Below are 15,646 nucleotides of genomic sequence, written 5' to 3' on the forward strand. Positions count from 1 at the left end.
AGGAGAGAAATCTCCAGAGGGAAATCCTAGGAGCAAGCAAGACTGGCCAAGCATAAACAAGTTTTGGGGACATTTATTGAAGTACTTGGTAATACTGAATTATAGAAAATGTGCATCTGTGACTAAGTGTCTTTGAGTACTTCCCAAACCCAAATCATATGGGGTAAGAGAAAAATCAAGTCCATGTTATTAAGATTTTATTCAAAGTAGATTGGGAATTGCACTTGTTTCCAATGTATTCAAGCTGTTTGGAGCATTTAAAAAAAAAATTATTGAAATATGCCATTTTGTCAAAGCTGGACTGTTCTGTGGCAATACATTTGTTTCATTAAAGTTTTCCCAGAACCATTCTTTACACTCAGTGTTCTCTGGTCACTTTTGACTGGAGAGAGAAGATCAGGTTTCAGTCCAAAAACAAACATCTTGACTTAATTCCATTTCAGACAAACATTCAAAGTGTTTTATTTTGTTCTAATGCAGACCAAAACCAAAAAAACCCCCCAAAAAACAAACAAACAAAAACAAACAAAAAAAAAAACCAAAAAAAAACCACCAACACATTTCAGGAAACTTTCAAGTTGCCCTGAAATCACTTACCAATTCTCTACTGTGAGTAATAGAAGTAATCCTCAAACTTATGCTACTACTACCTGTAGTACAATGGGGTCCCAGGGGTGGCCATGACACCCCCTAGTGGCTCTGTGACCCGCTCCACCCCTAGGGTGTCTTCCCTTCTCTCCTGCCATGCCTTGATGGAATGATAATAATAGAGAGGCTGGCCACAGGCCTTCGTGTGGGCCTCAGTTCAGCGGGACCCCCACTGGCCTCTACTGCTCCCAGGCCCCTCACTGGGCCTCTCTATGACTGTGTTGCTGCAGGGCACCTAAAGCCTTAGGTGCTAATTCTGTGACTCCAGTCCTGCCCTACACCATGCCCCAGGGTGTTACTGTACTGTTGTTCACCTGTTGGTGCTTTCACCTTCTCAGTCTCCACCCCTTTACTCTGGCTAGGCCTTCTAGCCCAGGCCAATGGTGTCATAGAATCATAGCAAATTAGGGCTGAAAAGGATTTCAGGAGGTCATTCAATCCAACTCAATGCTCAAAGCAGAAACATCCCCAACTAGATCATCCCAGCCAAAGTTTTGTCTAGCTGGGTCTTATAAACCTCCAAGGACAAAGATTCCATCACCTCTCTGGGTAGCCTGTTCCAGTGTTTTACCACCCTCCTAGTGAGAAAATTCTTGCTAATATCTAACTTAAACTTCCCTTGCTGCAATTTGAGACTGTTCCTCCTTGTTCTGTCATCTGCCACTACTGAGAACAGTCTAGCTCCATTCTCTTTTGAAACCCCGCTTCAGGTAGTTGAAGGCTACTATTAAGTCCCCTCAGCCCAGTTCCCTCAGCCTCTCCTCAGATGTCATATGCCCCAGCCCCCGCTGGACTCTCTCCAGTTTGTCTACATCCTTTCTGTAGTGGGGGCCCCAAAACTGAGCACAGTACTCCAGATGTGGCCTCACCAGTGCTGAATAGAGGGAAATAATCACTTCCCTGGACCTACTGGCAGCACTTGTACCAATGCAGCTCAGTATGCCATTAGCCTGCTTGGCAACAAAGGCACAGTACTAGCTCATATTCCCCCCACTGCTGCTGGATTAGCTCCCCCCTTTCCCCTCCTCCTGCTGGATTAGCTCCCCCCACTGTAATCTGTGGTCCTTTTGTCCACTATAACCTGTGGACCTTTTTTGCAGAGCTGCTGCCTAGCCAGTCAGCCCCCAGCCTGTACTGGTGCATGGGACTGTTGCATCCTAAGTGCAGGACTTTGCATTTGTCCTTGTTGAACCTCATGAGATTTCTTTTGGCCCAGTCCTCCAATTTGTCTAAGCCACTCCGAATCCTAGCTCTACCTTTTAGCGTATCTATTAACTCCCCTCAGCTTGGTGTCATCTGCAAACTTGCAGAGGGTGTGCTCTATGCCATCTTCCAGGTTGTTGATGAAGATATTGATCAAAACCAGCCCCAGGACCGCACTCCATTGGATACCAGCTGGGGGACACTCCACTGGGGGGCACTCCATTTGATACTGGCTGCCAACCATACATCAAGCAATTGATTATTATCCTCTGAGCCCGATGATCCAGATAGTTTTCTATTCACTTTATAGTCCATTCATCCAAGCTGTACTTCCTTAGGTTGCTTGTGAGGATGTTGAGAGAGACCGTATCAAAAGCCTTGCTTAAAAAAAAAAAAAAAAAAAAAAAAAAAAAAAAATCAAGGTGTACCACATCCACTGGTCTCCCCACATCCACAGATTGGCATCCCAGGGATTCCTGCCAATGAGTTCCTTGAGTGAGTTGAAGTCCACTTTTCTGAAGTCCCAGGTCCTTACTCTGCTGCTCTCTATCCTTCCTTTCCTCAGGATCCTGAACTCTGTCATCTTGTGGTCACAGCTGCTGAAGTTGCCATTCACTGCTACATTGCCCACCAATTCTTTCTTGTTTGTGAGAAGCAGGTCAAGAAGACCATGGCCCCTAGTTGGCCACTCCAGCACTTGCACCACAAAGTTGCCTCCAATACTCACCAAAAACTTCCTGGACTGCTTGAAAGGCAATACAGCCATGCACATGCAAATGTCACAGTGACTGAAGTCACCCATTAGAACCAGGGCCTGTGATCAGGAAACTTCTGATAGGTGTTTGAAGAAATCCTCATCCACCACTTCCTCCTGGTCTGGTGGTCTCCCCTCTGACCCTAACCCAGAGACTTTTGACAGACTTGTCTCCAGTTTCATACTGGAGTTCTGAGCAATCACATGGCTTTTTTACATGAAGTGCAACTCTACCTCCTCTTCTCCCCAACCTGTCCTTCCTGAACAGTTCGTACCCATCCATGACAGTATTCCAGTCATGTGAGCTATCCCACCAAGTCTCTCTTATTCCAATCATGTCATAGTTCCTTGCCTGTGCAAGGACTTCCAATTCTTCCTCCTTGTTTCCCAGGCTCCGTACATTTGTGTACAGGTACCTAAGGTAACTAGTTGATTGCCCTGGTTTCTCAGGAAGTATGAAAGCACCTCCTCTGCTACCCCTTCCTGCTTGCTCTTCCTCCAGGTCTCTCACTTACTTCAGGGCTTTGGTCTCCATCTCTGACAAACCTAGGTTAAAGCCTTCCTGACTAGGTTAGTGAGCTTGTTTATGAAGCCGCTCTTCCCTCTCTTTGTCAGGTGGATCCCATCTCTTCCCAGCAATCCTTCTCCCATGGTCAAAGAAGCCAAAGCCCTGCAGGTGACACCACCTGTGCAACCAGATGTTTATCTGCTGGATGCACCTGCTCCTGCCTGGGCCCTTTTGCTTGACCAGAAGGATCGATGAGAACACAACCTGAGCCCCAGACCCCCTCACTTTGTACCCAGAGCCCTATAGCAGTGTTTCTCAACCTTTTAAGTAGCAAGTACCCCCCTAACTTCATGGATATCTGTGTGCCTACCCTCCCCCTCCTGCAGCAGCCTGTGGCCAGTTTGGGATGGGAGAGCAAGCAGCTGGATGCTAATCCAGCAGCAGTGGGGGGAGCGGTGGCACCCTCTTGCTACAATGGGGTTTTGGCACCAACAAACCCCTGCCTGTGTTTTGCGTACCCCCAGGGGTACACATACCACAGGTTGAGAAACTATGCCCTATAGTTTGATAATCTTAGGGTCTCCCCTGGCAGTATTCTTGGTGAGCAGCTTGGGATGAGCAGCATGGGATGTAGTCAGAGGGCCAGATGAGCCTCAGTAGTCCCTCCTTGACACGTTGGATCCAGGCTTCAGGCAAGCAGCAGACTTCCTGAGACAACAGGTCAGGTCAGCAGATGGAGACTCCCTTCTGCAGAGGATGGAGGGAGCCTCCAACTACCACCACCCATTGCTTCTTCTTGGCAGCAGTCATCTCGATCCTTCCCACCTTGGTGAGGCCTGACCTTTCCTCCTCCACCAATGGAACATGCTCCTCCCCCTCTGCTGCTAGGGCTGTATATCTGTTCTCCAGATGAATGACTTCAGGTGGAGGTGAAGATCTCTGTTTGCTGTCAGGAGTCACGAGCCTCCAGCTTCCACCTTCATGGATGCCCATGTCCTCTTCCTTCTCTAGCGCTGCTTCTGGTATTTCTTCCTCCAGAGTCTTGGAGGTCTCCTCCAGCATCAAATCAATGAACTCCTCATGGCAGTGGATGCTTCGGAGCTTCATCACCTCCTCCTGTAGCTTCTTGCCTGTTCCCTGAGAGACACTACCAGGAGGTACTGCTCACACCAGAAGCCTGACTTGGCCATCACTGGCTTTGAGGCTCTAGCTCTGGTTCTGCCTTTCCAGGCACTGGATCCTTGTCCCTATCTGCCAGACCCCCTGGCCTGTGCCCTTCTCAGGTACCAGGCCCCTATCTGGCTCTGGCCTCACCCTATGTGTGCTCAAGGCTCAACAGTCACTCAAGCCTCGAGCCTGCCCCAGGCAGGGCTCAAGGCAATCATGTGGCCCTGGGGCACTAATGGGACCTCCATATACCATCCTCAGTCCCAACCCAAACTGCCGATGTAAACTACAACATAAACAATAAGCCTCCTGGCTATAACCTAAATATAAAGGGGAAGCAGCCCTCTTCTCCTTTAAGAGGGAAAACTTCCCTCATCTCCAGCTGGCATACCTTCAAGCTCTGGGCTCCTTGTGAGCTCCTCAAGCCTCACTGTTCCCACAGGCAGCATAGCACTTGGTCTAGGCTAGCATTCCTAAGTAGCTCTTCTGAACAGGAACTCCTTCTTCTGCAGCTGCCCAGGAGAAACTAGCTTGCTAACCCAAGCCTGGCTTATATCCTCCCAGGGCCCTGCCCCCTCTGGTCTGCAGACTGCAGGGACTGCCTGCAGTTGGCTGTTAATTGCCTTATTTGCCCTGTCCTGGCAACCTGCAGCTGTTGCACCCTGCCTAGCTCCCTCACTGGGCTGCTTCTGCATTAAAGGAAGAGAGAGTCCCCGGCTCTCTGTTACACTACCTTAATAACACATTGTACCATTGTGTATTCTAAATATAATGCACTGTTTGCTTGTATACTTGGAGAGCAGATGAAAGCTGGAGTGTTTTTGTGGCTTATTTTTTCTCCCCCACACCCCTCACGAACATGTATGGAAAGAAGAAGTTTTGAGGCTAGAACTGAGCCTTTGATTTATAGGCCAATGCTTTTAAGACAGGGGCTCATTGGCTGGATCTGGCCCAAAAGCTTGTGCCTGCCAATTGATTGGATTTGGCCCATGGCTGCCCCTGCAGTGCTCCATGTGGGGCCGAGTTCCACCTGCTCCTACCTGGAGCAGCTCGTGCTGTGCTGCCGCCCATGGCCCAGATGGCCCTGGCCCCAGCCAGTGTGCACAGCTTACCAGTGTGGCTGTAGCCACCTGGGTGCTGTTTGGCTCCCCACACCTCCAGCAGCTCTTCCTCCTCCTCCTCCTCCCCCTTCTGCGCCACACCAGGAGGGGGCGAAGCTGCAGTTGGATGGCTCCTGCCTCAGCACACAGAGTTCCAGTTCCAACTCCAGCTCCTGGCTACCTTCCACCCACTCAGCCACCCGCAGGTGGCTGCTTATCATGCCCAGCAGGCAGAGTGGGTGGAAGGTGGCCTGGAGCTAGAGCCCCGTGTGCTGAGGCAGGAGCCATCCACCTGCAGGTTCCCCCCACCTTGAACAGTGCAGCAGGGGCAGGAAGAGGAACTGCTGGAGGCAGGTAGAGGCAAGCACCACCTAGCTAGCTGCAACTGAACTGAAAGCAGCCCCTCCAGGAAGCTGTACATGCTGGCCATGACTGGGACCATCTGGTGGGCATGGGCAGGAACACAGAGTGGGCTGCTCTGGGTGGGAGCAGGTGGGGCTTGGCCCCATGCAAAGTGCCACAGCGGCAGCCCCAGGCCACCTGGGGAAGGGGCAGAATGCATCTGCACCACACTGCCCCAGGCAAGCATTGCTGCACTTGCCTCCTTTCCTCACTCTCTGGCCCCCTCCCTCCCCTCACCCAACCAACTTCTGGGACCTAGTGCACGGGTAGCCCCCCACACATGCCCCACCCTGCCACACACACACAAACACCCCCTACCCACCCCACAAACCCCCACATGCACACCCACACCTCACACCCCCTCCACTCCCCCTACACCCCACACACACACACCATACAAGAGTTAGACTTTATTTTGAGCTATTATGAAATAGCCTTTATAGACACTACCAAAAAGAATCAGGACAAAAAATGTTTTTTTAAATAAAATTAAAAAATACTATAGTTAGGGACCACTAAAATTCATGCCAGGAGTGTTCTACACAGTTGCTCCTTTAATCTTGCAGTTGCCCTCGCGCGCCCCCTTGCTGCTCACCCCTGCTCATCGCGGAGACAAAAGCTGTACTTTTAGATATGCTGTGATTTTTGCCTCCTGCTACTGATTGGTGGAGGGGCCCCAGTGGCACTGCTGCTGCCGCTGACTGGACAAATGGGGAAAACTACGGCATGGGGTCCCTCCACCAATCAGCAGCAAGGGAGACGTGCAGGAGAAACTGCAAGATTAAAGGAGCTGCCGCACAGCAAACTTCTGGCTCAAATTCCAGTGGTCACTAGTTATAGTAGATGTTTAATTTTTAGTATACGATTTTTTATCTATTCTTTGTTAAAAAGGTATCTTCTGAAAGATTCTATTTGTGTGGCCCTTGACAGCTCACTAAAACTTGTTAAGTGGCTCTCCAGCCAAAATAATTGCTCACCCCTGTTTTAAGAGAAGGATCAAGGGAAGCAGTGACCCTATGGAATGTTGTCTGTGGGCAACTAATATGCTGTAGAAAGCACAGCATGGTTCATGTATTCAATAGTGCCGTTCCTACCAGGAATTTCTGTCTGTGCAGGAAATACTGTATAACAACACGTGCACTCAAAAAGCCATATAATTTCACTAACTAGACCTCTGCAAGCCTCAGTATGGTGGCATCTTATTCTATTTAGTCAGCTGCATTCCTTTAATGTACATCTGGTTTGTCTTTCTTGCATAGTGGCTCTTGCAGTCTTTCCCTTGGATTGCTGGACCCAGAACAACTGTAATTATCTCTGACTGAATGCGTAATGGTATTCAGATTTGTCTACTGTGCTTGATTGCTTTTAAACATGTACATGATAAATCAGTGCTTCATAGTTTCATAGTTGGTCGGGTCAGAAGGGACCTGAGCAGATCATCAAGTCCGACCCCCTGCCATGGCAGGAAAAAAGACTGGGGTCAAACAACCCCAGCATGGTGTTCATCTAACCTCCTCTTAAAGACAAGATCCTAAATCCATAAAACCAGTGGAACCATGACCTGTCTTCCCCCTTGGATGTTTACTTTACAACAGAAACCTGTACAGGGAACTAAATTGTTTCTGCTGTTATGCTGAGAGGTTGTCTCCCTTCCAGTCTAGAAAGTGTTTTAAATTGTTTCAGACAAATTTTAAAAAGATGTGATAGAGTGCACATAGGACACCTGAGATATTGGTTTGAACATAATTTAATACACAAGATCTTTCACAAAGCAGTAATTTGTTGCACAAAGCATTGAGCCTTTCATCCATCTTTATTGTTTCACATTTAGGCCCAGATCCATGCTTACATGCCAGATGGCAACTGCAGCAGAGTTTCAAGTTATAGTTGCAATAGATGAGAAGATAAGTGCCTCTCGAGAAAGGGAAAGCCAGACTGCATGTTCCCTTCAATTGCACCTGATGACTTATTGCTAGTTGCTAATTGGCTTGTCCGCTCATAGGCAATTCAAAATATGACAGCAATGCTGAACTTATATGTAGTCCTGCTCTTTCTGCAGAGATCACCAGTGAAATAAACTTGAAGAGAAGAATATTTTATGTGAAGAACTGGAAAGGGCAGACCTAAGGGCTTTTTCTTTTCATTATTGCTGTGTCAAGATTTTTTGCTTGAGAGCTATAATATTTTGTGTAACTGTCATTATTAGTTATTATGGCAAACTAGACTAGCTGAATATAATGTACTAATGTTGTATTGCTACCATATAGCCATTAGAAGAGAAAGACAGAAACTTGTGATAAGCAAGATTGGTTTTCTGCTTAAAAAGGTGTACGGTTTCCTTCTTGGGATGTATACCATCTTTTATATCAGATATGTCTTTACATCCTTTCCCCCACGCTTTACAAGGGCACTTTCACTTTGGTTGCAGGTGAGGTAGTTGACAACTTCTTCAGAATGCTTGCAGGAAACAAAAGAAGTCAACTATAGACAGCATAAAATAACCCATGAGTGAGTGATGCTTTAGTTTCACTACTTATAAACCATCAGCAGCTGGAATGCCTCTGCAGCTCTGGTACAATATTGTTGTTTGCTGCTGTTGTTATTGAAAAGATGAAATTTGAGTGTAGTGCCATAGTCTATAGTCAACACTATAATTAGCCCTTTGAAAGGTGAAGTATCTACTTTAAAAAACTAGCTTCATTCATACAAAGAAGTGTCTGTAATTTTCCAGACAATTCAGAACATATAGTACTTATGTAATTATCTCCCCAAAGTCTTCAGTTCAAACCATTTCTTTTTTTTTTTGTTTTCCCCAGGAAAAAAAAAAGGTCTTTAAATGCAGTGAGAGCTAAACAGAATTATTTGCTAAGAGAAAAACAACACCTTGCTGTTTTAAATAAATATAATTTATAATGAGATCACAGTCAAAATGAAAACACTACCCATATAGGTGTGAAAGTACAACACATCAGGGTTGCAATTCTGTATAAATAAATAAATGAAGTTTCCTATTAAACAAACATTAAGCACAGTAAATCAACAGGACCAAATATTTGTCTAAGAATTTTGCAAAAGGAAAAAGTATGAACAAGCAGAAATATTAATGAGGAAACACAATGAAGACCTGATCCAAAGTCCATAGAAGTAAGTGGAAAAATTCCCATTGTCTTAACTATGCTATTGATCAGGCCCTGCATTTTTTCAATTCATCATTTGTTCCTGAAGATTGGAATATTGTTAAAACTTTGCATTTTTTTTAAATAAAGGATCTCAGGAAGATCCCAAAAATAACAGACCAGAAAAGTTCACTGAATAGTACCCAATACAAGCAAGATCACTGCATTCTCTCTTACAACACATACCTTTTTCCCCAAAATTGGCCTTTCAAAATTCAGATGCACTTATTAAGTAAGGAAGCTAATTTTCTGTCCATGACAGAAGTATCCTGCTTTGATTCCTGCTCTGACAGTATTATTCAGACAGCTGGGGGAGTCAGTTGACTTAATGGCTCATTGCTCTTCACTCCTCAGGTGTTAACAAACATCTCTTCTTTTTAACTTTTCTTAATCAGGCTGTCCAAATGTCAGTTTGTGGGCCATGTGTGACCTATGAGGTGTTAAGTTGCAGTCCCTGGGCTCCTACCCACTTCTTGCTCCCTGCATCGCTCCAGCTGTAATAGCAGGTATCATCTCCATACTCCTTCTTCCTCCTCTAGCTGCCATTGGGGCAGTACAGAACAACGTGGGGAGCAGAGAGTGAATCTAAGCTGCATGCATGGTAGGAGGGAGGGAGGGAGGGAAGATTGTACCTATGCAGGGCAGCAGTGGCAGGAGGGGATGTGCGTTGCAAAGAAGAATTGCAGCTATGCAGTTCAGCAGTGGTGGAGAGTCTGATGTAAAGTGGGTAGAGAGCACTAGGGGGTGCTCTCAACTGCACAGTGGGTCTGGTGGCCTGTGGATCACCTGGTATGTCTTGCGTGGTGTGTGGCTCCTGGGGGTTAGAATCTGGACAGCCCTAGTCTTAAGGTTCCTCTAATCAAGCTAATCTATTTTAGGTCTTTTTGCTGTTTCCTAACTGGTCCTGGTTTCTCTCCTCCTGTTTCACAGCCCTGGAGACTTGTTAGTGCTTGTCAGGCTATAGAACTAGTGCATCGAGAACAGCCTTCAGTAGGAGCTTGAGTTTTAGTTTTGTTAAGCAAGAAAGAGAGGGCAAGTCAGCTGAAGATTAGGGTCTGTCTCTACTCCATAATGAAAAAAAAATCTTAATTTTGCTTTTCAAAAACAAGCTGCGTATTATATCCTGGGGTGAGTCATACATGAGAAAATACAGTCATGCAACAGGAAGGGAAGGATGAAATCAAACCATCAGGCCTTGACAAAATGAAAGTCAGGCTTCTCAAGCCAGTTACAATTTCTTGAAAAATGTTAATGAATATGTATTTTTTAAAATTATATTCTTAGATCTGATATTTCCCTAATGTCTCACATCCAGAAAGAATCCAGTTTTTATCCCCAAGAGGTTTACAAAAAATAGAGGCACTGATATTGGCTCCATTGTTAAGGCTGAGCCAGTATTTTGTCTTTGACAGGATCTTAAATCCTTTCCACATATGTATAGGAATTACTTTGCCCATCAGTGCGCAGCATCAGCCACATTTGGGTGAAATACAGCAGTTATTTAGCAGAACACAGCAGCTCTGCACAGTAGGTTCAGCAGGGGAAGCAATGAATCAGTCATCCAGTTGAAAATAGAGGGTGCCTTTCAATAGACCCAAATTAGAATTTGGCAGAAACCTTAGGATCGTGCTTACTTTCAACTTTCACTTATTCACAAAGCTACTGCATGAAGGTCCTTTCTATGAGATCCCTACATGGGGATTAAAGAGCATACACTTAGCTTAGGGATTTACTTTTGTGCTTTTAGCAAACCTTTTAGGCAAGGTACTGCAAGACAATGACCAGTGTTTTCTTCCCTTCCCACAAGATATTGCTGCACCTGAAAGATGCTATATATACAGGTGCTCCTAAAGTGCTTGTGATCATTCAAAATGAGGGATGCTCTGTATATCGTAAGACTACATAAACGCTATTAAGAAGAATAAAGAGCCACATTGTTAAGGATAAAAGTTTTGCTGTGGATTTAAAGCATTAAAGGACAAGAAATGAACTGTAGTAAATTGGTGGAGAGACTAATATTAGGACAAGCTTGCCAAGGTGCATTTGAAGCAGAAAAGTCCTCATCAGTTAGCTCACTCTGGTTTCTCTGTACTTGGATCATTCTTTATTTCCCCCACATAGCTAGATGGTGGGACCATCAATGATCAAGGAAGAATTCCTGATCTGTATTTCCTTGTCTAGCACTTGGCTAGTACAGCTGCACATTGCCTCTGAGCAGGGAGTGGCTGCAGCAACCAATGAAGAAAATTCAGGCAGGGAGTTTGCAAGCAAAGAAAGAATGAAACTACTCAAAAGACTTGAAGTGGAGAAAGGAAAATAAAAGAGAGTAGGTGGAAGAGGGCAAATGTGCAGGGGAGGGGGAACTCTTTGGTTGTCTTTCACAGCTTGTTTTCACTGCCAAACAAGCTGTGATTTTTCACCTTGGGGTAACTAATGCATACAAGCTAGGCTTTAGTGTAAAAAAAAACATAATGAAGAGAAGACACTAATGCTTACCTTAAGGTAAATTCACCACGATCGGCCGTATACCACTACCTGAGATTGATACTGGCAAGTACATCTCATGTTGAAATTAAACTACTTTTTTTTTATGTTTTTAGTTCAAGACAATTCACACCAGTGGTAACCTTAAAGTAAAGCAGATCATTTAGCTGTGAAACTTCAAGTTGTGCAAGACTTCCTCCAGCAATTAAATCACCCTCCTCTGTCAAAACCTGGCTGCTCTCTGGATCCCTGATTTGAATTGGGAGGTATTTCTATTAAGCAGCATAAATTGAAATGGAACTAGCCAGGTTATTTTTGATGATGATGAAATGTTTTGGATTTCCAATGGCTACAGAGACTCCAGAGAGAGACATACAAACGTAATAATGGATTGGAGGAATAGGCAGAATTGGACACAAGGGACACTTGTTTTGGATGAATAGTGAGATGTACTGGCAAAAACAATCTAACCTCATGTACACTGATGAACTCTGAATGTATAGGATCCACTTGGGAGGGGGGAAAGATTTTGAAGTCCATCTTGCCAGTTTATAGAAGACTGCTGCCAGTAGCAGTTAAAAAAGCAAACAAACATGATACCAGTCACCTCAACTTAAAGCAAGTTGGCTGAGAATAAGCAAGTATTATCATTTACTAATTTAAAGATGAAATAACTAAGGTACATGAAGTAACTTGCCAAGATAATATAATGAATCACTGATATGTCCAGAAATAGAACCTATGGTTCCTGACTCCTAAATTGTTCCTCTCTTTATCTCATTGTTTTCCTGGCAGTAAGACAGAACTTTCAGATGACAAGCATTTACAAATATTTAATATTTTTAGTTTGGAAAAGAAAGGGTGTTTTGTCTGAAAGATGCAAAATTATGAGGAGCTGAATGAAAACTGATCACTTACCCTATCTTCTCTGTCCCATCATGTAGGCATAAGCCATCCCTTGATAAAATTAAGGACTTAATAATTTTGAATGCAAAAAGAAAGAAGATGCAACTTCATAATGTTTCTAGTCACCCTGTCAGATTCATTATGTAGAATATTATTAAGTTCAATAATGCATATGTAAGTTGTTAAAAGGGGCTGGAAAATGTTGATATATTTTATGGTTTTGGAAGCCAAGTAAAGATGATAAAATTTCATTCTTCAGGCATAAGTTGATCATCAGGAAGGATTTCCTCCCCCTCCCCCCCTTTTACACAGTACATTATTTCATAGTTAGTTCTGTTTAGGGTTTTTGCTTTCCTCTGAAAGATCAGGTATTGGCTGTAGCTAAAAGTATTGATGGACTGATGGACCAGTAGTCCCATCTGGTACTTGGATGGCAAACCAACATTACAATTCTTCATAGGACTTCTAGTGCTTGTAGTAGGTATTGGATTGATGGAAATCTTAGGTCTATTTACAAAACAGGAGGAGGACAGTGCAAGATTTTTTACTGTCCTGCTAAAGCATTTTAGCTTTGTTTTCAGAGGAACAACCTCTAGAGTTGAAAGAGTAGTTTGGCCTCCATACCTGTATCTAATTATGGACAGATTTCCCGAGGGAGAAAAATGTCTTCTCATTCTTTATCAGTAAAATTAATTGAATGAAAAACACTGGAAGCACCCTTCATCCTACTTCCCTTTCTCAATTAACATTCCTTCTGAATTCAGTGGGATTACATGATCGAAACCTTTACATTTGTGGTAATGTTGGTAAATTTATGATCCAAAGTCTGTTGAAATCAACAAGTCTTTATGTTAACTCCAGTAGGGCCCATAGTGATAAAGAAATGACAAATATACTTCTCTGGGTTGAGACTGAACATCATATACTTGTAAATAACCACTTTATTAGGTATCATTTTTGCTGAGTTTATAGCAACTCCAAGATTCATATTTATTCAACTTCAAATCTGATCAATAAAAGTAGGACAAGAGGTCTGCATGAAACAATGGGGGGGCTTCCCTTTTTGCTGCAGAGAGATTAATATGTATGATAAAATGTGTGTCAGTTTCTTCATGTTTATTTTACGGGTGCAAATAGAGTACTACTATTTTTATTTTTAAAAAAGCTATGCCATGTTAATATGAGCAAGTATAGCAGTGAGTGATTCAGTAAAAACTGAGCTTGGAGCTTATAACATGATGTGCAGCTTCCCAGATACAATTTATAACTGTATTCCAGTCACTACTCTAATAAAACATAGTTTATGTGTACTAGTCTACATGTTAGGATATTGTTTTTCAAGCAGTGTCTGGCATGAAAAGATTTTTAAAACCTACATTGAATACTGCACATGGCCCTCACAGCACTTGTGAGATCATGTCTGTAATTCACTGTATTTTCATGCTGATGCACAGACAAAGGTGAATTAGTTCCAGACAAAAATGCATCAATGCTCTATTGAATAGTCAATTATTAAACACATAATGGAATCTGTGGTTATCAAGGCATGCAAAGGATGTGCACAGTCTGCACAATTTGCACCAGAAAAGAATGGTATCAGACTATTCCTAAAAAAAATAATCAGTCAAAATGATATTAACATGGACTTTAGAAATATTTATAGTCCATCTATAGTGAATGATTTCCTTTCTTTCCCTTGCTTACAGTTGTCTATAGCTAAGTTTGGTTTCTGACTGTATGTAGAAAACCAGCAAAATAATGAAAGAAACATTATTTTCTATGCTGCAAAGAAATAGTCTGTACAGTTTGCAAGCTTCCATGCTCTGGGGAAATAATTTCTTTGTGAGTCACACATGTTGGTAAATGCTACATGAAAAATAACCCAGCAATTCTCTTAGAGCTGACTGAACAGTCAAAATACAGTATATAAATTACTTGCTGATTGATTTTTTTTAAAAATCACAAATAATGTATTTGATGCATCTCAGCTGAGTGGGGTTTGGAATATTGTTCAACTGCCTAAATCCATAGCAAATACTTTATTCAGGAATACTGTATTAGCTGACAAGAAGCACATTATCAAATACATTGTTTGTGATCATTATTCAACCAGTTCTACTTTTTTACTCCAAAAATATATCTTCATTCAGAGGTATAACGATACATCCTAGTACTATAGACAAAACTTTGGTGGCCGGTGGCAGGCATTCCTTTCTCACATCTGGAACAGGCTTCTGCACCACCCATCCTGGTCATGGGAACTGAGCTAGAGAAGCCTGGCTATAGGTGGTGGGTGCTGGGACACAAGAACACCTGGCCCTAGAAGCTGAGGAGCAGTCCCACACAAGCCAGGTATAGAAGAGGCTTATCTGCCCAGGGACTCAAGGAACCTCATTGCTCCTGCTGTGTCCCTGTACCCAGTTCCTATGGCTGGGCAATGCAGGGCTTCTCCAGACTGGATTCTAGAGCTGAGTGGTGCAGAGCTGCTCCTGTTGTGTCCTAGCACACGGGTCCCTAAAGCTGGGCAGCCACAGGGCTTCTTCAGCTTCACTCCAATGGCCAGAAGGAGCAGGGCCATTCCAGAGACTGGGGGAGCGGGGCATCATTCTTGCACCCCCTCTAAGTTGGTACCTGGGGCTGGTGCCCCTCTTGCCTGCCCTAATTATGCCACTGCCTTCATTAACCTGTGTGTTGACACATTGCTCCAGTTCATATTTCTGATAACATTATGAAGAATGTAGAGGTTCTGCTTTGGGATAAAATGTACCAACTGTATTGGTAAAGAGTTATTTTATAGAATCATAGAAAATTAGGGTTGGAAGGGACCTCAGGAGGCCATCTAGTTCAACCCCCTGCTCAAAGCAGGCCATCCCCAACTAGATTATCTCAGCCAAAGCTTTGTCTGGCCAGGCCTTAAATACTTCCAAGGATGGAGATTCCACCACCTCTCTGGGTAACCTGTTCCAGTGTTTTACTACCCTTCTAGTGAGAATGTTTTTTCTAATATGTAACCTAAACTTTCCTTGCTGTAACTTGAGCCCGTTGCTCCTTGTTCTGTCATCTGCAATCACTTCTCTCACGCCTCAAAAGTGTGTTTTAATGGAATGTTAATCTTAGTTTTAACTTGTACAATGTTATATGTAGTCATAAGAAATTATTATATTGCTTTTAGGGATGCACTGATATATCAGTTGGCTATCAGATCAGCACCAATAAAAGGAAAAATAATGTTATTGGCTATCAACTTTTTTTAGTTGTTGCAATTGATAATTATGGCCCCATTCCCAGAGCACCCTGG

This window comes from Alligator mississippiensis, chromosome 7 (assembly GCF_030867095.1).
Source record: "Alligator mississippiensis isolate rAllMis1 chromosome 7, rAllMis1, whole genome shotgun sequence".
NCBI lineage: Eukaryota > Metazoa > Chordata > Crocodylia > Alligatoridae > Alligator > Alligator mississippiensis.